At 39.9% G+C, this 21,929-nt stretch overlaps 1 protein-coding gene across 4 annotated transcripts in view; it reads right to left on the minus strand.

Moving 5' to 3' along the window:
• LOC108542641 (guanine nucleotide-binding protein G(q) subunit alpha) overlaps positions 1 to 21,929 on the minus strand; it is a 328,639-nt gene that overhangs the window by 260,150 nt on the left and 46,560 nt on the right. For 3 of the 4 annotated variants that reach the window (XM_017892718.1, XM_017892716.1, XM_017892717.1), the window contains exon 1: positions 430 to 556. The exons of the other annotated variant lie outside the window; for it this stretch is intronic. The gene's annotated coding sequence lies outside the window, so the exon portion shown is untranslated. Of the gene's footprint in view, positions 1 to 429; positions 557 to 21,929 lie in introns of those variants that run through there. 4 annotated transcript variants of the gene reach the window in all.

Consider the following 21,929-nt stretch of genomic DNA (forward strand, 5'->3'; position numbering starts at 1 on the left):
TATATCATCTTCACTTTTTTCAGGGGAAAAAAGATAAAAGGTGACATTCTTGCTCTGGACGTCCCACTTACAGATTTGTCCAAACTTTCCAGTGAACATGTTCCTTAAAACATCTGTATCCCAATCCCACTGGGATAAAAACAGGTGATCAATAATTAATTCACTTTAAATTTTGGACCAAGGGGTCACTTTCAAGGTGGCCAAATAGGAACAGCTCCAGTCAACAGCTCCCAGTGAGATCGACGCAGAAGATGCGTGATTTCTGCATTTCCAACTGAGGTACCTGGTTCATCTCACTGAGACTAGTTGGACAGTGGGTGCAGCACACAGAGGGCAAGCCAAAGCAGGGCAGGGCATCACCTCACCCAGGAAGCAAAGGGGTCAGGGGCTTTCTCTTTCCTAGCCCAGAGAAGCCATGAGTGACTGTACCTGGAGGAGCGATACACTCCTGTTCAAATACTGAGCTTTTCCCATGGTCTTCGCAACTGGCAGACCAGGAGATTCCCTTCCATGCCTGGCTCTGCAGGTCCTAGGCCCACAGAGCCTTGAGATCCACCTGGGACTCTGAAGTTTGGTGGGGGGAGGGGCGTCTGCCATTGTTGAGGCTTGAGTAGGGGTTCTATGCTCACAATGTTAACAAAGCATCAGAGAAGCTCAAACTGGGTGGAGCCCACCGCAGCTCAGCAAGACCTACTGCCTCTCTAGATTCCACCTCTGGGGGCAGGACATATGAACAAAAGGCAGCAGACAGTTTCTCTAGACTTAAATCTCTCTGCCTGACAGCTCTTAGAGAGTAGTGGTTCTCCCAGCATGGTGTTCAAGCTCCAAGAATAAACAGACTGCCTCCTCAAGTGGGTCCCTGACACCCGGGTATCCTGACTGGGAGACACCTCCCAGTAGGGGCTGACTGACACCTCATACAGGCAGGTGCCCCTCTGGGACGAAGTTTCCAGAGGAAGGATCAGGCAGCAATATTTGCTGTTCTGCAGCCTCCACTGGTGATACCCAGGCAAACAGGGTCTGGAGTGGACCTCCAGCAAACTCCAACAGACCTAGAGCTGAGGGGCCGGTCTGTTACAAGGAAAACTAACAAACAGACAGGAACAGCATCAACATCAACAAAAAGCACATCCACACCAAAACCCCATCCAAAGGTCACCAACATCAAAGACCAAAGGGAGACAAAACCACAAAGACGGGGAGAAACCAGAGCAGAAAGGCTGAAAATTCCAAACACCAGAACGTCTCTTCTCCTCCAAAGGAACACAACTCCTCACCAGCGAGGGAACAAAATTGGATGGAGAATGAGTTTGACGTGTTGACAGAAGCAGGATTCAGAAGGTTGGTAATAACAAACTTTTCCGAGCTAAAGGAGCATGTTCAAACCCATCGCAAGGAATCTAAAAACCTTGAAAAAAAGGTTAGACAAATGACTAACTAGAATAATCAGTGTAGAGAAGACCTTAAATGACCTGATGGAGCTGAAAACCATAGTATGAGAACTTTATGAAGCATACACGAGCTTCAACAACTGATTCAATCAAGCAGAAGAAAGGGTATCGGCGACTGGTAAATTAACGACATAAAGTAAGCAGACAAGAGTCGAGAAAAGAGTAAAAAGAAACAGACAAAGCCTTTAAGAAATACGAGACTATATGAGAAGACCAAATCTAAGTTTGATTGGTGTACCTGAAAGTGATGGGGAAAATGGAACCAAGTTAGAAAACACTCTTCAGGATATTATCCAGAATTTTCTCAACCTAACAAGGTAGGTCAACATTCAAATTCAAGAAATACAGAGAACACCACAAAGATACTCCTCGAGAAAGCAACCCAAAGACACATAAACGTCAGATTCACCAAGGTTGAAATGAAGGAAAAAATGTTAAGAGCAGTGAGAGAGAAAGGTTGGGTTACCCACAAAGGGAAGCCCATCAGACTAACAGCAGATCTCTCGGCAGAAACTCTACAAGCCAGAAGAGAGTGGGGCCAATATTCGACATTCTTAAAGAAAAGAATTTTCAACCCAGAATCTCATATCCAGCCAAACTAAGCTTCACAAGTGACGGAGAATTAAAATCCTTTACAGACAAGCAAATGCTGAGAGATTTTGTCACCACCAGGACTGCCTTACAGGAGCTCCTGAAGGAAGCACTAAACATGGAAAGAACAACCGGTACTAGGCACTGCAAAAAACATGCCAAATTGTAAAGACCATCGATGCTATGAAGAAACTGCATCAATTAATGGGCGAAATAACCAGCAAGCATCATAATGACAGAATCAAATTCACACAAAACAATATTAACCTTAAATGTAAATGAGCTAAATGCCCCAATTAAAAGACACAGACTGGCAAACTGGATAAAGAGTCAAGACACATCAGTTTGCTGTATTCAGGAGACCTGCCTCACATGCAAAGACACATACAGGCTCAAAATAAAGGGATGGGGGAAGAGCTACCAAGCAAATGGAAAGCAAAAAAAAAGCAGGGGTTGCAATCCTGGTCTCTGATAAAACAGCCAACAAAGATCAAAAGAGAAAAAGAAAGCCATCACATAATGATAAAGGGATCAATTCAACAAGAAGAGCTAACTATCCTAAACATATACGCACCCAATACAGGAGCACCCAGATTCATAAAGCAAGTTCTTAGAGACATACAAAGAGACTTAGACTCCCACACAATAATAGAGACTTTAACATCCCACTGTCAGTAATAAACAGATCAACGAGACAGAAAATTAACAAGGATATCCAGGATTTGAACTCAGCTCTGGCCCAAGTGGACCTAATAGTCATCTACAGAACTCTCCACTCCAAATCAACAGAATATACATTCTTCTCAGCACCACATCGCACTTATTATTCTAAAATGACAACATAATTGGAAGTAAAACACTCCTCAGCAAATGTAAAAGAACAGAAATCACAACAAACTGTCTCTCAGACCACAGTACAATCAAATTAGAACTCAGGATGAAGAAATTCACTAAAAACCGCACAACTACATGGAAACTGAACAACCTGATCCTGAATGACTACCGGGTAAATAATGAAATAAAGGCAGAAATAAAGGCAGAAATAAAGATGTTCTTTGAAACCAATGAGAACAAAGCCTGAATGTACCAGAATCTCTGGGACACATTTAATGCAGTGTGTAGAGGGAAATTTATACCACTAAATGCCCACAAGAGAAAGCAGGAAAGATCTAAAATTGACACCCTAACATCACAATTAAAAGAACTAGAGAATCAAGAGCAAACAAATTCAAAAGCTAGCAGAAGACAAGAAATAATTAAGATCAGAGCAGNATTAGAACTCAGGATGAAGAAATTCACTAAAACCGCACAACTACATGGAAACTGAACAACCTGATCCTGAATGACTACCGGGTAAATAATGAAATAAAGGCAGAAATAAAGGCAGAAATAAAGATGTTCTTTGAAACCAATGAGAACAAAGCCTGAATGTACCAGAATCTCTGGGACACATTTAATGCAGTGTGTAGAGGGAAATTTATACCACTAAATGCCCACAAGAGAAAGCAGGAAAGATCTAAAATTGACACCCTAACATCACAATTAAAAGAACTAGAGAATCAAGAGCAAACAAATTCAAAAGCTAGCAGAAGACAAGAAATAATTAAGATCAGAGCAGAACTAAAGGAGATAGACACACAAAAAACCCTTCCAAAAAAAAAAAAAAAAATCAATGAATCCAGGAGCTGATTTTTCAACAAAATTGATAGACCATTAGCAAGATTAATAAAGAAGAAAAGACAGAAGAATCAAATAGATGCAAGAAAAAATGGTAAAGGGGATATCGCCACCAATCCCACAGAAATACAAACTACCATCAGAGAATACTATAATCCCCTCTACACAAATAAACTAGAAAGTCGAAAAGAAATGGATAAATTCCTAGACACATACACCCTCCCAAGACTAAACCAGGAAGAAGTTGAATCTCTGAGTAGACAAATAACAGGTTCTGAAATTGAGGCAATAATTAATAGCCTACCAACCAAAAAAAGTCCAGGACTAGATGGATTCACAGCCGAATTCTACCAGAGGTACAAAGAGGAACTGGTACCATTCCTTCTGAAACTGTTTCAATCAATAGAAAAAGAGGGAATCCTCCTGAACTCATTTTATGAGGCCAGCATCATCCGGATACCAAAGCCTGGCAGAGACGCAACAAAAAAGAGAATTTTAGGCCAATATCCCTGATGAACATCGACGCAAAAATCCTCAATAAATTACTGGCAAACTGAATCCAACAGCGCATCAAAAAGCTTATCCACCACAATTAAACCAGCTTCATCCCTGGGATGCAAGGCTGGTTCAACATACACAAATCAATAAACGTAATCCATCACATAAACAAAACCAACAACAAAAACCACATGATTATCTCAATAGATGCAGAAAAGGACTTCAACAAAATTCAACAGTGTTTCATGCTAAAAACTGTCAATAAACTAGGTATCGATGGAACATATCTCAAAATAATAAGAGCTATTTATGACAGACCCACCGCCAATATCATACTGAATGGGCAAAAACTGGAAGCATTTCCTTTGAAAACCGGCACAAGACAAGAACGCCCTCTCTCACCACTCCTATTCAATACAGTATTGGAAGTTCTGACCAGGGCAATCAGGCAAGAGAAAGAAAGAAAAGGTATTCAAATAGGGAAAAGAAGAAGTCAAATTGTCTCTGTTTGCAGATGACATGATTGTACATTTAGAAAACCCCATCATCTCAGCCCCAAATCTCCTTAAGCTGATAAGCAACTTCAGCAAAGTCTCAGGACACAAAATCAATGTGCAAAAATCAGAAGCATTCCTATACAATAATGACAGTCAAATCATGAGTGAACTCCCATTCACAACTGCTACTAAGTGAATAAAATACCTAGTAATACAACTTACAAAGGATGTGAAAGACCTCTTCAAGGAGAACTACAAACCACTGCTCAAGGAAATGAGAGGACACAAACAAATGGAAAAACATTCCATGCTCACGGATAGGAAGAATCAATATCATGAAAATGGCCATACTGCCCAAAGTAATTCATAGACTCAATGCTATTCCCATCAAGCTACCAATGACTTTCTTCAGAGAACAGGAAAAAAGTACTTTAAACTTCACATGGAACCAAAAAAGAGCTCGCACAGCCAAGACAATCCTGGGCCAGAAGAACAAAGCTGGAGGCATCACGCTCCCTGACTTCAAACTATACTACAAGGTTACAGCGACCAAAACAGCATGGTACAGGTACCAAATCAGATATATAGACCAATGGAACAGAACAGAGGCCTCAGAAGTAACACCACACATCTGCCACCATCTGATCTCTGACAAACCTTACACACAGAAGCAATGGGGAAAAGATTCCCTATTTCATAAATGGTGTTGGGAAAACTGGCTAGCCACATGCAGAAAACTGAAACTGGACCTCTTCCTTACACCTTACACAAAAATCAACTCAAGATGGATTAAAGACTTAAACGTAAGACCTAGGACCATAAAAATCCTAGAAGAAAACCTGGGAAATACCATTCAGGACACAGGCATGGGCAAAGACTTCATGTCTAAAACAACAAAAGCAATGGCATCAAAAGCCAAAATTGACAAATGGGATCTAATTAAACTGAAGAGCTCCTGCACAGCAAAAGAAACTATCATCAGAGTGAACAGGCAACCTAAAGAATGTGAGAAAAATTTTGCTATCTATCCATCTGACAAAGGGCTAATATCCAGACTCTACAAAGAACTTAAACAAACTTACAAGAAAAAAGCAAACAACCCCAACAAAAAGTGGGCAAAGTATATGAACAGACACTTCTCAAAAGGAGACATTTATGCAGCCAACAAGACATATGAATAAATGCTCATCACTGGTCATTAGAGAAATGCAAATCAATACCACAATGAGATACCATCTCATGCCAGTTAGAATGATGATCATTAAAAAGTCAGGAAACAACAGATGCTGGAGAGGCTGTGGAAAAATACGAACGCTTTTACGCCATTGGTGGGAGTGTAAATTAGTTCAACCATTGTGGAAGATAGTGTGGTGATTCCTCCAAGGATCTAGAAGTAGAAATACCATTTGACCCAGCAATGCCATTACTGGGCATATTCCCAAAGGATTATAAACCATTCTACGATAAAGACACATGCACATATATGTTTACTGTGGCACTATTCACAATAGCAAAGACTTAGAACCAACCCAAATGTCCATCAATGATAGACTGGATTAAGAAAATGTGGCACATGTACACCATGGAATACTATGCAGCCATAAAAAAGGATGAGTTCATGCCCTTTGCAGGGACATGGATGAAGCTGGAAACCATCATTCTCAGCAAACTATCACCAGATCAGAAAACCAAACACTGCATGTTCTCACTCCTAAGTGGGAGTCGAACAATGAGAACACATGGACACAGGGTGGGCAACATCACACACTGGGGTCTGTGGGGTGTGGGGGGCTAGGGGAGAGATAACATTAGGAGAAATATCTAATATAGGTGATGGGTTGATGGGTGCAGCAAACCACCATGGCACGTGTATACCTATGTAACAAAATTGTACATTCTGCGCATGTAACCCAGAACTTAAAGTATAATAAAAAAAAAAGTAATAAAGGAAATATAATATGCTAATAGAGAAAATGGCAGATAAGCTACTCAATTAAAATCACAATAGCCAGAAAAACAGTGGAAGACAAAAAAAATAGGAAGAAAACAAGCACAACAAATAGAAACTAGTAACAAATATGAAGCTAGTAATCCAATTATATAAAAAATCACTTTGAACATCAATGGGCTGAATAAACCAATTAAAATAAAATTATCAGATGGATCAAAAAACAAAAGCCAACTATATGCTCTCTACAAGAAATCCACTTCAAATATAAAGAATATTGAATAAAAGAAAATGTGTGGAAAAATTTAAAAATTAAACAAATTTGGACCTAGCCGGTTTGCCCATTTCTGGAACAACTAGGTTTTTCAGAACTATATTTCTAAATCTAGAACATACAGATATCCTAAATGTGCTAGCATAGAGCTTAAATTTTTAAAAAGAGCCATGATTTTTTATCATATCCATGTTTTTCAGACTTTAGTGAATCCATCTTTGTCAAACAGAACTTTCCAAATAATGCAGATGTTCTTTATCTATCTGGTCTTTATCTATGTTATTTAATAGTAACTAGTCATGGCCGGGCGCGGTGGCTCAAGCCTGTAATCCCAGCACTTTGGGAGGCCGAGACGGGCGGATCACGAGGTCAGGGGATCGAGACCATCCTGGCTAACACGGTGAAACCCCGACTCTACTAAAATACAAAAAAAAAACTAGCCGGGCGAGGTGGCGGGCGCCTGTAGTCCCAGCTACTCCGGAGGCTGAGGCAGGAGAATGGCGTAAACCCGGGAGGCGGAGCTTGCAGTGAGCTGAGATCCGGCCACTGCACTCCAGCCTGGGCGACAGAGCGAGACTCCGTCTCAACAACAACAACAACAACAACAACAACAACAAAAAATAGTAACTAGTCACATGTATCTATTGGGCATTTGAAATGCAGTGCAACTGAGGAACTGAATTTTTAATTTTTATTTAATTTTAGTTGCTTTAAATTTAAACTACTACATGTGCCTAGTGGTTACCATATTAGCACAAGTTTAGGCAAACGAGGTTCCTGATAGTGGAGCAAATATCATGAAAACAAAATAGGTTCAAATCCCAACTGTGCCACTTATTATCTATCCACCTTACATAAGCTATTTAAACTCTTTCCCATTTCTCCAAATGTAAAATAGCATGTTAGTAGGAGAACTGTTATGAAATTAAATATAACAAAGTAAGCAAAGCCTTTTTTTTCAGTCCCTGTTAGTTCCCCTGCTGTCAATGGCAACATAGAAACAAAGATAAAATGACACTTCCCCAATTGATGCTCCTGAAGAGAAAGCAGCCAGCCAACAAAAGCAACCAGCCACCTAGGCCTGGAATAGTAGATAACAAATTGCAAATTGTAGTTTGTTTCTAGAAAATGGGGTTGAAATTTTCCATCTCTGTTTTGCCTTTGTACTCTTTGAACTTTTTTTCACATGTAATACATTTTATTTTGATTAAAAAAAAATAGTTTGAACATAAAATCCAAAATGCTCAGAAACCCAAAACTTTTTGGGCACCCACATGATGCTCAAAGGAAATCTTCAGTGGAGCCTTCTGGATTTCAGATTTTCGGGTTAGACATGTTCACAATTGGTAAGTATAGAAAGAAATTTTCCAAAATCTAAAATTCAAAATCCTAACCACTTCTGTTCCCAAGCATTTCAGATAAGGGATACTCAACCTAGAATTTTTAAAGTGCTACTCCAAAGTTTTGGCTTTTCCTTCTGGCATTCTCAGGGCAGGGAGGGTGGCAAGAAAGACACAGTAAATGTGGGTTCTTAGCCCTCGTTCAGACAAAAGGGAAAAGAGTGTGGAACTGGCAACCAGTCCATAAGCCTCTGAAACCTGCCTAAGTGCAACGGTGAATAGCAGTGCCTGCAATACTCCAGGTTTTCCTCACCCATCCCAGTCAGGAAAATGAGCCCTGCTGCAATCACATGCCAAATTATAATCAGATAATTTTCTTTTAGAAATCTTTCAGTGACAGTTAAGGGTAAATGATACCTTGATACCCTGTAATTGATACCTGTAAATGTAACATTTCTGGAAGGCAATTTGCCAAATGTACTTTAAAATATTCGTTACCTTTTGATCCAGTAATTATATTTGTAGCACTATGCCATAAGAAAATCAGATAAATTAAGCAAAAAATGTCTAAATAAAACAATCACTCAAGTTTTATGTAGTAAAGCAAACTGGAAACAAAATACTCACTAAGAGAAAATTAGCTAAATACATTATATATTTATGTAATGAAATACTATGCAGCCCATAAAAATGATGTAGACTTATTTTAACCAATGTAGAAAGATGTTCAAAATGTTACAAAATAACACATAACATACAATAACATTCTTTAAGATAATTTATGTAATTGATATATATATTTATGTGTATTCATGAATGGGGAAAATGCTTAGAAGGACGTAAACCAAAATGTTCATAAATGCTTTTCATAGGAGAGTCGAAATTCAGGTAATCTGTCTACTTACTAGTCATCTGCCACATTCTAAATTTTCTTCCTATAATACTTGTACAGCATTAAATAGTAAGAAAGAAGGAAGAATAAATAAAAGGCTGCCAGTCATGCCAGTTTTATAGGTAAGTTCTGCCAAACCTTCAAGGACCATCCAGATAATTCCTACATGATTTATACTCTTTGAAAAAAAAAAATGGAAAATTTTAAATTCACTTTATCAGGCTAGCATAAACAAAAAATAATAAAGAAAATGTGAGTACAAACAAAATCATAAGAAAAACAGAAATTAAATTCAGTAATATATTACTAGAATAACAGGGATTTTTCTAGCAATTGAAGAAAATACTAGAAGATATGGAGAAACAAGTTGTAAACATTAAACATTAAAGAGTAAAACATTATTCCCATTAAATTCAGGACTGAATAAGGATGTCTACTACGGTGACTATCATTGAATATTACACGGAAAGTTCTAGCCAAACTAATAACAATTAAAATGAAAAAAATACTAGAAAGAAAACAAAATCATTAGTATTGGGGAATAATATAGTTGCTTTTCTCTGAAAAAGCCAAGAGAGAAAGCTATTATGGAATTAAGAAAGTTAAGAAATATTCTACAAATATTAATTGTGCATGCACCATGGCAAATCCCGAGACAGGTACTAGGGACACAAAAATGAAAAAAAAAGAGGGACCCAGGATGCACTTTAGAGTCTAACAGAGAATAAAATTAAAATATAAGTTTCTCATACTGTTTTTTTTTCCTTTATTCACAAAACAAATGCAGGTAACATCAGTTCCATTTTGAGGCAACTCAGTAAATGGGCTTCATAAGCCCACTAATAAATGTAAGAAAACCAATAGCTTTTCTATAATAAGTAAATACTAGTTACAAGATACAATTTGAGAACAGTCTATTCACTACAGCAATCAAAAACAAAATATAAAATATCTAGGAATAAATTTAACAGGAAATGTAGGACCCATATAAATAAAAGGACAATATTTCATTTACTGGCCAGGCACAGTGGCTCATGCCTGTAATCACAGCACTTTGGGAGGCCGAGGCAGGTGGATCACCTGAGGTCAGGAGTTCAAGACTAGCCTGGTCAACATGGTGAAACCCCATCTCTACTAAAAATACAAAAATTAGCCGGGGATGGTGGTGGGCACCTGTAATCTCAGCTACTCAAGAGGTTGAGGCAGGAGAATTGCTGGAATCCGGGTGGTGGAGTTTGCAGTGAGCAGAGATCGCACCATTGCACTCCAGCCCGGGTGACAACAGTGAGACTCTATCTCAAAAAAAGCGTAATAATAATTCCTTTACTGATGTAAAAAAGAGAAGACATTAAAAAAGAAAAAAAAAGTAAGACGTACCACATTACTGGACTTTAAGTATAAATTTCCCCAAAATTAATCTATATGTTTACTGCAATCACATTCAAAACCAATGGGTTTTTTTTTTTAGAGGTTAACAAATGATTCTTAATATTATGTGAAGAATAAATGTGTGAGAATGGCCAAGAATTATCCTTTAAGGAGACCATGAAATGAACTACTCCTATACAGAATGCACGACATCAGCCCCACATCTTTAGACACAAGTAGGCTGAGCACCTGGCTCTACTGCAAGGCTCCCCAATCCCTGTCCCTGCATGTGCAGCAGGAAGGGCAGGGACATATTTTTACATGCAGCCAGTGTATGCCCTCACCTCTGTGAACCACTCACTTCAGAGCAACTCTCCCAAAAAAGCAAGTCTAACGTGTATGGAAAATGCTGTCAGCACAAGGAGCAGAAATTGATTAGGAAGAGTTTACAACCACACTGAGATTCAAGTCAATTCTTTGAGGGAAACATAGAAATAGGGAGCAATGGCCAGGTGTGGTGGCTCACACCTGTAATCCCAGCACTTTGGGAGGCCAAGGCAGGCAGATCACTTGCGGTCAGGAGTTCAAGACCAGCCTGGTCAACATGATGAAACCCTGTCTCTACTAAAAATACAAAAATTAGCCAGGCATGGTGGTGTGTGCCTATGATCCCAGCCACTTGGGAGGCTGAGGCAGGAGAATCACTTGGACATAGGAGGCAGAGGCTGCAGTGAGCTGAGATTGTGCCACTGTACTCCAGCCTGGGCAACAGAGTGAGACTCAACTTAGGGGGCAATGAAGTCATTTTCTGGGTCTTCATGCTCAATCTTAAAGTTATTTCCAGGAAATTTTTTTTTTAATTGAACAATTAATGAAAGACCTTATTGTGTTATTATATAATAAGGCAAAACTTAATTTTCTCATATGGTGAGTACCATATATTTAGATTTCTACAAAAACCTAGAAGTCAAAGCAATAATATTTAGCTGTTATATTTGCATCTCCTTTAATTTTTAACAGAATCTTTAAAATATAACTCATTCATCCAACCATTATATTCCTGAATTTCTTATGAAAATTTAGCACACACCAAGAATGGAAGGGTTAAGCCTGTTTTATAGGCACAAAGAAACTTTAAGACACTGAAGAACTCGCCATATATCAACACAGCAAGTGAGCTGGAGCTGAGGCTGGGGCTGAGCTTTCAATTTCTGGGTCTGAAACAGGGACCCTCCAGATGCCCCCATCCATTCCACAGCCATGAGCTAATGAGCTCCAGAGCATCATCAAGTTATCCCCATGTACACAGTCAGCTGCATTTTGTTCTGAAACTACAGGCTGCATGTCTAATCCTGACCAGAGAGCTGTCTTTAAAATTTTAATATACATTGCTCCAAGATGGACTAATGATAGTAACTAACATATGCCATCCTTACTATGTGTGAGAGACTGTTGTAAGGACTTTAAAGACACTCATGTAATCTTTGCAGCACTCCTTATGTACTAGGCACTAGTATAAACATACCCAATTTACAGATGATAAAACTGAGGCACAGAAAGGCCACCTAACATCCTGGAGGTCAGACGGGAGGATAATGGCCTGCACTTTCAACACCCAGGATGCAAGGCTGCTTATGCAGATCTCCATCTCTCTGTATGCCCCAAGGCCAGCTGAGAAGACTCTCTGTAATGAAAAAATATGCAAAGGATGGCTCAACCTAACTACCCCACGTTCTAAGGTTTAATTAATACAAATTGCAAAGCATGACTAATTGTTGCTATTCACCTCACTCCTATAATGATTCATAAAAAATACTCAGGTAAATCCTCATTTTACTTTGTTGCATAGCATGAAATATTCTTGTACAGTGTTTGGAACGATTCAAAGTATAAAATTCCACCTGCCAAACAATAAAGTGGATCACTGTGAAGTCTTAGTTTGGTATCAGCTCACTGTGACAACCCCTCAATGGATCGACTCAGCCTTGCTCAGATGGCCCTTGGTGCTCCCTGTCTTGTACTGTGTCTTTACCTAGTTAACCAAAATACAAGTTCCCTGCAGGGCCCATCCCCTAGAGCCTTGCAAAATCTTCTGTACATAAGTAAATCAACACTTTCTTGGTGACCAGAGATTAAGTGGAATAAAAAATTGCATTGTGGCAAACGAAAACATTTAAGTTCCATAAATAAATCTTGGACAGTCACATTTAAATCATTCTGACAAATAAGCTCTCACCGCTAGCAATTCTCTAACTCACCACAGCCAACTTTTACAGAATGCTTACTGGATACCAAGAACTGCAATAAGTGCTTTCTTCAAACTGTACCAGTTAAGCCTCACAATGGTCCTTTGAGAGTGGCTGCTTTATATTAATATAATTATCTTCATTACACAGATAAAGAAACAGGTTTAGAAAAATAGGGCAACTTACCGAAGGTCCCATTGCTAGTATCTCATTTCCCAGACTACACTTTTACCGTTATCAGCTTTTTTTTTTTTTTTTTTTTTTGAGACGAGGTCTCGCTCCGTCAGCAGGCTGGAGGGCGATGGCACGATCTCGGCTCACTGCAACCTCCGCCTCCCAGGTTCAAGCAATTCTCCTGCCTCAGCTTCCCACGCCCAACTAACTTCTGTATTTTTAGTAGAGACGGGGTTTCACCATGTTGGCCAGGATAGTTGATCTCTTGACCTCATGATCCGCCCGCCTCAGCCTCCCAAAGTGCTGGGATTACAGGCGTGAGTCACGGCCCCCAGCCCCACTATCAGCCTTTTAATGGAGAGCAACAGGAAGAACAATCCTATAAAGCTCTCACTGTAGTGAGAGTCATAGGATTCAGTGTGTTCTTTTGAAGACCCTTCTGAGAGGTGTCCTTCTGATCCTGGCATCAGGAAGAGCTGCGTCACTATTAAACAGTTTGTTTTAAAGATATTACAAGTGGTATAACTGATAAGGCTTCTGTGTTATGCCAATTGCTAGCAAGCTCCATGCCCAGTTTGAGGTCCGCTGACATTATGTGTAGATATCATTTCATTCTGATTCCATTTACTATCCTGCAGTTGTTTTAACTTTTTGTCTTCCACCTGCTTCTAATTTTAATGTATTAGTTTATATATAACAAAGCATCTTTAAATGCTTTTAGAAAAAGGTAGAACACAAACAAAGTGCCCAGTAAATGTTCAGCTCATTTTCAACAATCAAGGCTGAAGAACAATTGGGGTCAGGTGTTAAAGAGTCCTAACCAGTGGTAAAAATTGGCAGCCAGAAACTATCCCTCCAACAGGCTTGGGGTTTTTTTTGTTTTGCTTTGTTTTGTTTTTGAGACAGAGTCTCGCTCTCTCGCCCAGGCTGGAGTGCAGTGGCACGATCTCAGCTCACTGCAACCTCCGCCTTCCAGACTCAAGTGATTCTCCTGCCTCAGCCTCCCAAGTAGCTGGGATTACAGGCACACACCACCACACTGGCTAATTTTTGTATTTAGTAGAGACGGGGTTTCGGCATGTTAGCCAGGCTGGTCTCGAACTCCTGACCTCGTGATCCACCCACCTCGGCCTCCCAAAGTGCTGGGATTACAGGCATGAGCCACCGCGCCCGGCCCAGACTTGTTTTTTAATTCTAGACAATAGTTTTTAAGCTTTTCAATTAGTTGGCAACATTTAAAATCCAAGAGATTTCACATAAAAAGCAGATACTTTATCTGGAAAACTGGAAGCTCTGGCCACCCTAAAAACCTGCTCTGCACACGTGGCAACATTCAAAGCTGAACAACAGCTTCAATGAGCCGTAAGGTTTTGGTTGGCCAGAGATCCCACCCAGTGTCACTCGTTTAAAACCACCTGCCTGAATCCCAAAGGCATATGACTTTGCAAGCACTAGACTACATTAACAGCAAATCAATTTCTGATAGAGAAATCTGCAGCTACAATTATTAGGCAGGATTTCACACCTGCTGGGAGAATCTCAGAGTACCCCTTTTTATCTCCTTTATCTTGAAAAATGGGATTATTTAGAAATTAAGCCTGAGAGAGGCAAAATGAGACACACTGGATAAAGGCATCTATTTATAAAGCCTCCTAAGGCAGAGTGCTTCCTTCAGCTATTGGCACTCACTCTCTGGTTAGCTCCTTCCCTGGCCCTTCTCACACTCCATTCCCCACCCTAACCCCATCTCGCTACTGCTGTCTCCACCACAACACAGATTAAGGCCAAAAGCAAAAATCGAAAACTCAAGTCCTCATTCTCCAAAGGCTCCTACCCCAAGATTCTCTTCCTTGACCGCCCACCTGGAGGCGCCATGAACACAACTATCCACACTTCCCAAGGTCAAAACAAAACTGAGCTCCCGCTTGAAAAAACCGGCAGCTGCCATTGTTTCAACCCACAGGCATTCAGTGTTCATACAGCAAAGTCAAAATTTCCTCTTTCAGGAAGTTCCTGGGAGGAAGTCAGTGCCCTGAAGCTCAGCCACTCCTCAGACCAGAGAAAACAAAGGCAATGCAGATATGCACTCTGCAGAATGGCCAGGGCATCCCAGAACAGGAAGCAGGGTCCTGCAGCCCTGGAGCATTAGCCAGGGTGCTGGGCTTCCCCAGCAGCCCCGATAGGAGGAACCTGTTCACTGTGCACTTTTGAAGAAGGCTAGTGGGGTTCTTTCCTTTATGTTTCTTGTATCTAAAGACTTCTGCCATATTTTCATCAGGATCGAACCATGAAACCAGTTGAATACTTGAATGGGATCATGGGTGTAGTTATTGTCACCTTGCCTCAACTTAACCCTTGTCCTGATTCTTTGGAAACCAGAACCCTCCACCAGTGGCAATAGCAGTCCCTGGTACCCTAGTAATAACAGTAATGTCACAGTATGCATGAAAAATTATTCCTGACACTGTACATCTAAAATTTGCTGAAATTCTTCCTTTTTCTTAAATTATATGAAAAGTAATATATGTGCAGATAAGTTGTCCTAAACAGAACCATGGTAAGAAGTGGAAAGTAAGTGTCTCTGAGCCCATATTCCCCATTTCCACTCCCTTCCATTATTGCTTTTACAGTCCTTCTATGGTGATCAGCTTAACTAAATGATAGGCTTCTATCCCCAATTTGTCAACCTCGACAGTATCTACTGGACTTACTGCGCTCCCCATATCTAACTCATTCACACTTACTTCGCTTCTATTTTGTCTCTACTTTTCTTGATTATACTATTTTTAGTTCTTCAATTGGTTAGCCCTGTTTCCTGTTTCAGCAGCATTACACAGTATTTCTCTACATCCCACCATGTAAGAGAAGAATATGAGTACCGAGGTCCCTCTCTCTCCTGCTGCTTTTCCTGCCTTCTAGTCTCAGGCTTCTGTCTGCTCTTCCACTCCCTTCACATTGCTAGATTTTAAAACTTTGGTGATTGTTTTCTCTCTGTAGTTATAATTGCATCTTTCTTGTCTTGTGTGGGGATTAACCAATAAACTATTTAGCTACATCCACAACAGTATAACTGTAAATATTATCTCCCACAAAACCAAGAGCAATGCTCACTCAGCTCCTAGAAAAGGAAACAGAACCCTCTATCAGTGAACCTCAAAGAGTCAAATGGGTTCTCTTTTCTTATACTCCACTAAATGTTCAAAACTATACCACACTTTAGTTTGCTTTTTTACTTTTAAAAAAAATGGGCCAGGTGCAGTGGCTCACGCCTATAATCCCAGCACTTTGGGAGGTGAGGTGAGTGGAGCAGTTGAGGTCAGGAGTTCAAGACCAGCCTGGACAACATGGTAAAACCACATCTCTACTAAAAACACAAAAATCAGCTGGGCGTCGTGGCACAGGCCTATAATCCCAGCTACTCAGGAGACTGAGTCATGAGAATCACTTGAACCTGGGAGGCAGAGGTTGCAGTGAGCCTAGATTGTGCCACTGCACTCCAGCCTGGGTGACAGAGTGAGACTCTATCTCAAAAATAAAAACTCGGCTGGGAGTGGTAGCTCACGCCTGTAATCCCAGAGCTTTGAGAGGCCGAGGTGAGCAGATCACCTGAGGTCAGAAGTTCGAGACCAGCCTGGCCATCATGGTGAAACCCTGTCTCTACTAAAAATCCAAAAATTAACCAGGTATGGTGGCGGGGGGCTGTAATCCCGGCTACTCAGGAGGCTGAGGCTGGAGAATCGCTTGAACACAGGAGGTAGAGGTTGCAGTGAGCCGAGATCATGCCATTGCACTCCAGCCCGGGCAACAAGAGCAAGACTCTGTCTCAAAAAAAAAAAAAATTTTTTTTTATTAAAATTAAAATAAATACATGAAACCACTATTTGATAGTTACCTGTCATGGCCAATATTTATGAACACGTTGTTCTTGTTTTTTTTTTCAAACAAAACTACACTCATATGACCTGAATACTATCTGGAGTTCATCCCTTTCTAGTAGGGAAGTGCCCATTACTAGGAAAGCACAAGGAAACAGTTATTGAGCTAACAATTAAGCTAATAAAAAGAACCTCTGAGATCCCAAAGCCCCAAGGTGCATGCCCAAGGGCGGAGACTGAACTCTCTCGAAGATTAAAAAGTAGCCCCTTCTTTGATTACAATTCTGAACTGCATGTTATGATACTAAGATATTTTCACAAGCAACATGCAACATATGCCTTAGAATTAAGATGCTAGGTGAAAAGATGGCTCACTTAGCATGTTCAGTTTTTCTTTGTTCCCCCTATGTGTAGGTTTGCTACATGATTTGGCATCTTGGCTACCTGATTTTGGTTAATGTTTATTTGCTGAAAAACAATATAAGACAAACAATGAAAAACACAGTCTCAAATTATGTACTTGGCCATGTTATGAGACAGAAAATAGGTCATAACATCTAGAAGAGAGAAAGCTGCTTGTTCCTAGAGATAATTTATGAAAACACACAAAGTTACAAAAGAAAAAATGCTTCTCAACAGAAAGAACAATGGCTGTGGGGTAAGAGAATGCTGAATTCAAATCCTGGATAAACTACTCTCTTTGTGATGTGACTTCAAGCCTTTAAAGATTTACTGAAGTTGAACCTTTGTTTCTTAACCTGTACAACAGGCACAATACCAGCTCCCCTGCAGGGGTACTATGAAGGCAGACCATGATGTGTATACAGCAAAAAGCATAGTCCCTGGTGCTCATAAACCAGTGCTGAGTAACATCAGATTTTGCATTTCAGTATCAAGTGTCTCTCAAATTAGCCATAATAAGTGAGGACTGAGCATCAAGCTGTAGTACTTATTCAGGTCCTAAGAAAATACGGGGAGGGGGACGAGTATTATTATTCTTGTCATAAAACTAAAGAAAATATACAAAATGAAGATCTACAATGATAGACAGAAATTTGGTCAAAGATCATGTTACTACAAAATTATTTTATAATTAAACTCTCTGGGATATTAAAAATAGCCCCTTCTTTTATTACAATTCTGAACTGTACCTTATCATATCAAGATATTTTGACAAGCAACATGCAACAAGCCTCATGCCTTACCATAGACAATTAAGAAGCAATTCCAAAAGATAGCATTTTACTAGTTTAAAAAAACTCACAATTCACAATTTATCCAAATTCAACAGTTCAGGAAAAAAGAAAGGCTTTGTATATGAATCACTTGATAGGCTAGATTGCAAAATCATGAATTCTAGAATTCTGGAAGATGAATACTCCCACACTTTGATACATATGTAAGAATCATGCATAGAAACATGATGTCACTAAAACAACTTCAAAACTGTGGCAGTATTTCAAGCTCCACCTCTCACAGTTCTATGAATTTTATTCTCTGGAATCTAAACAGTCTCTTCCTTCATTGCTTTCATCTGCTTAATCCATGCTATATCAGTGATTTAAACCTACAACGATTTCTATCCAAAAGGATATTGCCAGACTCCCACACACTTACAAAAATAGCTTCTATTAGAAAGTGAGTGGTGAGGTGTTAGATTTAGACCCCCCATTTAAATACATGGATTTTTCCACATTTATTTAATTACATTAGTATACAACATTACGTAAGCCGTTACTTTCATTATTTCATTCGCCTTTCCCTGTCTCTCCATAAGGTCAATATTAAGCCTGCTTTGTACTTCTTCTACTCACTGCCAATATTCCGCCATAGATGGTATTTCCTTTAATCAATCGAGACAAAAAAAAAATAGTATTTAAAATGCTTTTAATCATCAAAAAAAAGAGAGGAAAAAATATAATCAGTCCTTTTGCTTATGAAGGATACTTTCAACTGTTTAGGAAATTCATTTCTAAATATACCTTCTGAGCACTTCCTTTGCAAGAGGCTGTGTCCTACAGGCCATCTGAAGACACTGAAGGCAAAGTCCAGTCATGCAGAAGGTGTGGATGGCCACAGCACGGCAGGGCAAGTCAGAGCAAGGGAGGTGCATGCAGAGGCAAAAAATAACATTCACTGTGAATCAGCAAGTTCACAGCTGGCTGTCCATTCTCAGGCTGTATATTCTGTTTTGTATGCAACCAAAAGTCCAGTGGGCTGAGGTGGCTTTAAAATACTCATCCCTTTTGACAACCTTATCTTAAATCTCCTCTCTCTCAAATTCCATGATTATTTCTCCTGTCCCTAGCCTCAGGGAAAAGCTATCAGGCATGTCTCAAGAACTGAATAACCAGGTGTTCTTCGCAGCTCCAGAACTCATTTTCTCATATAGAATAAAAACCAGAAAGCTGCTGCATTTTCACTCTGCTGCTCAGTTTTACCTTGATTGGAATTCCTTATCATTTCCATATGGCTAGTTAACTGCCTAACCATCCATAAGAGTGATTATGAACTGTGGAATTATGAATTTAACAATCAACTGACTTGATAGATTTGAGGAGGGCGCTCTGTTCTGTGTTTAGGTTCCTGAGGTAGAAAAGTCTCTTGATATCTGATTCAGGTTCCTACCTGGAAGTTGGGTCACATTAAGCCATCCCAGGCCAATGACTAGCCAACCTACTGCTAACTCTTAGCACAGAAAGATTACACAACCTGTGATCACCATACTGGTAAGCATTTCATACCCAGTCATCATGTTTGTCTATGTGCTTACAGAAAGTCTTTTCATTTTTGGCAAAGCAGTATCACTATTCTCAGTTTTATAAAAAAAGAAATGATTCTGGTCCTTGTAGGGAGGTGTGGGCTCAAATTCCACTCCTGACACACAGTTCAAAACAAATGAGAGAAACACTTGATCACTGATGTTGGCAAAATTTAAAAAAAAAAATTTTTTTTAATTGAATCCTCTCACCTAAGAATGGCAAGTTAAAGACCAATCAATTATGGGAATAGTGTTATGGGCTTCTGAAACCTCATAGGAATTTTCCACACGGAGAATCTCTCTACACCTTTCCACCGGGGTTGTCAGATTACGAGAGAGAGACATACAACATGGGGGACGGGGAGACCACAGTCCTATCTTAGAATTATGATACAAACAAACATTAGCCTATTCTGAGACGTAATGTGAACTCACTGAAAAGCTTTTTCAGAAGTATTTACAGCACCGGAACATTCCGGGGGAATAAAAATGCCATCAAATATTCATTGAACAGTAGTGAAAGATGCATTCTCATTAATGAATCCTCTACCTGTATCCAACTTTTGATTCTATGGTTTGTTTTTTTTTTAAGTCAAAACCAGTAAGTATTAACAAGATAAAAATCTTTTTAGAAGAAGCATAACAGAGAAAATACCTACATGGGTCTCTAACTGGCCCCTATATAAAGTACCAACACTTGAATTCGTCAATTATTTACACTACCCAGAATTCTGCTGTCCTGGGGTAGACAGGGCTGGAGTGACTGTGGAAAGACTGCCTACATAGAAACTGGCACTTTCTCACTTGCCAGCTCGTTCTATGCAACAGTATGAACTCGTGCACGGCGATAACATTTACATAGTATGTATCTGTGGAGTGCTGAACATCAAAATCATACTTTCACAGAAAGCAACTGCGTCATTTTAGCTAAGAGAGGGCTGGCCTACTAGTAGCCAGCTCTTGCTGCTAAAAATCTTCTAAAGGACTTGTTTGGATGTAGCTGTTTATTCCCTCCCAAATTCCTCCATGGGTAGCCTTAGTATCTCACCAACCTTTTGGTTCTCACCCTGCTGGGAGATGACTCTTCTGGGACTGAGAGGACTAGTATGGCCTTGAGCCTCTTCAAAGAGCCATTTGCCTTATTCCTCATAGTTGGTATTTGTGCCTTTTGCTTCTTTCTTTCAAGGTTCCCCTTACTGTGTGGCACAGGGTTTGGCTGAGCAGCTCATTTTCTGGCATTTTATGGAAACACAGCAAAGTAACAGTGACCTATGCACTTAAAATCAGCATCATTAGCAGATCTAGTCTTGGCTTTGGCATCACCAGCCAGAGAATTTAGTGACTGAAATGACCACTGACTCTATTCCACTCTTTTAGTGAGGAGGACTCTTTCCTAGAAAGACACAGTCAGAACTTGCTGTATCCTAAAGGAAGTCCACTCCAAGAGACAGGAAGATTTACTGAGATCCCACAGTGTGGGCATTTTGCTCAGAACTGAGGGATACAGAAATAAAAGTTCTAACACTCCGTGCTTTTATTCAGAGACTCTCTCTCTCTCTCTCTCCTCAAAAGTCATCCTGGATTTCTGCTGCATATGTAAGTAGAATTTTGGAGACCAAAAAAAAAAAAATTCACCTAAGATGAAGTTGGTCATCTAGGCAGGTAGGGCAGAAGCAGAAAGTTTTTGAATTTTAGTTGAAGTATGTAGCTTTTTGAGATTTTTTTTTGCTTTTTTTTCTTTTGAGACAGGGTCTCACTGTCACCCAGGCTGGAGTGCGGTAGCACGATCTCGGCTCACTGCAGCCTCGACCTCCTGGGCTCAAGTGATCCTCGCACCTCAGCCTCCTGATTAGCTGGGACTACTGGCATGCACTACCATGTGGCTAATTTTTGGTATTCTTTGTAGAGATGGGGTCTTGCCATGTTGCCCAGGCTGGTCTTGAACTCCTGGACTCAAGCAATTCAGCCTCCCAAAGTGCTGGGATTACAGGCGTGAGCCACCACGTCCAGCCTAAAGTACCTGTTTGACTGTGTTTATTCTTAACTGCCTCAGAGTTGATGAAATAATTAACAAAGTCCTTGGAAAAGACAAAATTCCCAAAAGTATGAATTCACATAATTTTTGGTTTCTGTAGAACTCTTGTACAAACAAATAGCTCCTTATTGTCTTGAAGTATCTTTTTTAAACATTATCTTTGTAAAAATTTCCTTTCATATAACATTATATAACCAGAAACCTGCAGTTTTAAGAGAAGTGTTTCCAGGGATTCAGTGCAGGTGCTCTAATGCAGGGGTTCATTCCACATTTTGAGAAACTCTGCTTTACAATGCACAGAG

The sequence above is a fragment of the Rhinopithecus bieti genome, unplaced genomic scaffold (genome assembly GCF_001698545.2).
Source record: "Rhinopithecus bieti isolate Rb0 unplaced genomic scaffold, ASM169854v2 scaffold_19708, whole genome shotgun sequence".
Classification (NCBI taxonomy): Eukaryota; Metazoa; Chordata; class Mammalia; order Primates; family Cercopithecidae; genus Rhinopithecus; species Rhinopithecus bieti.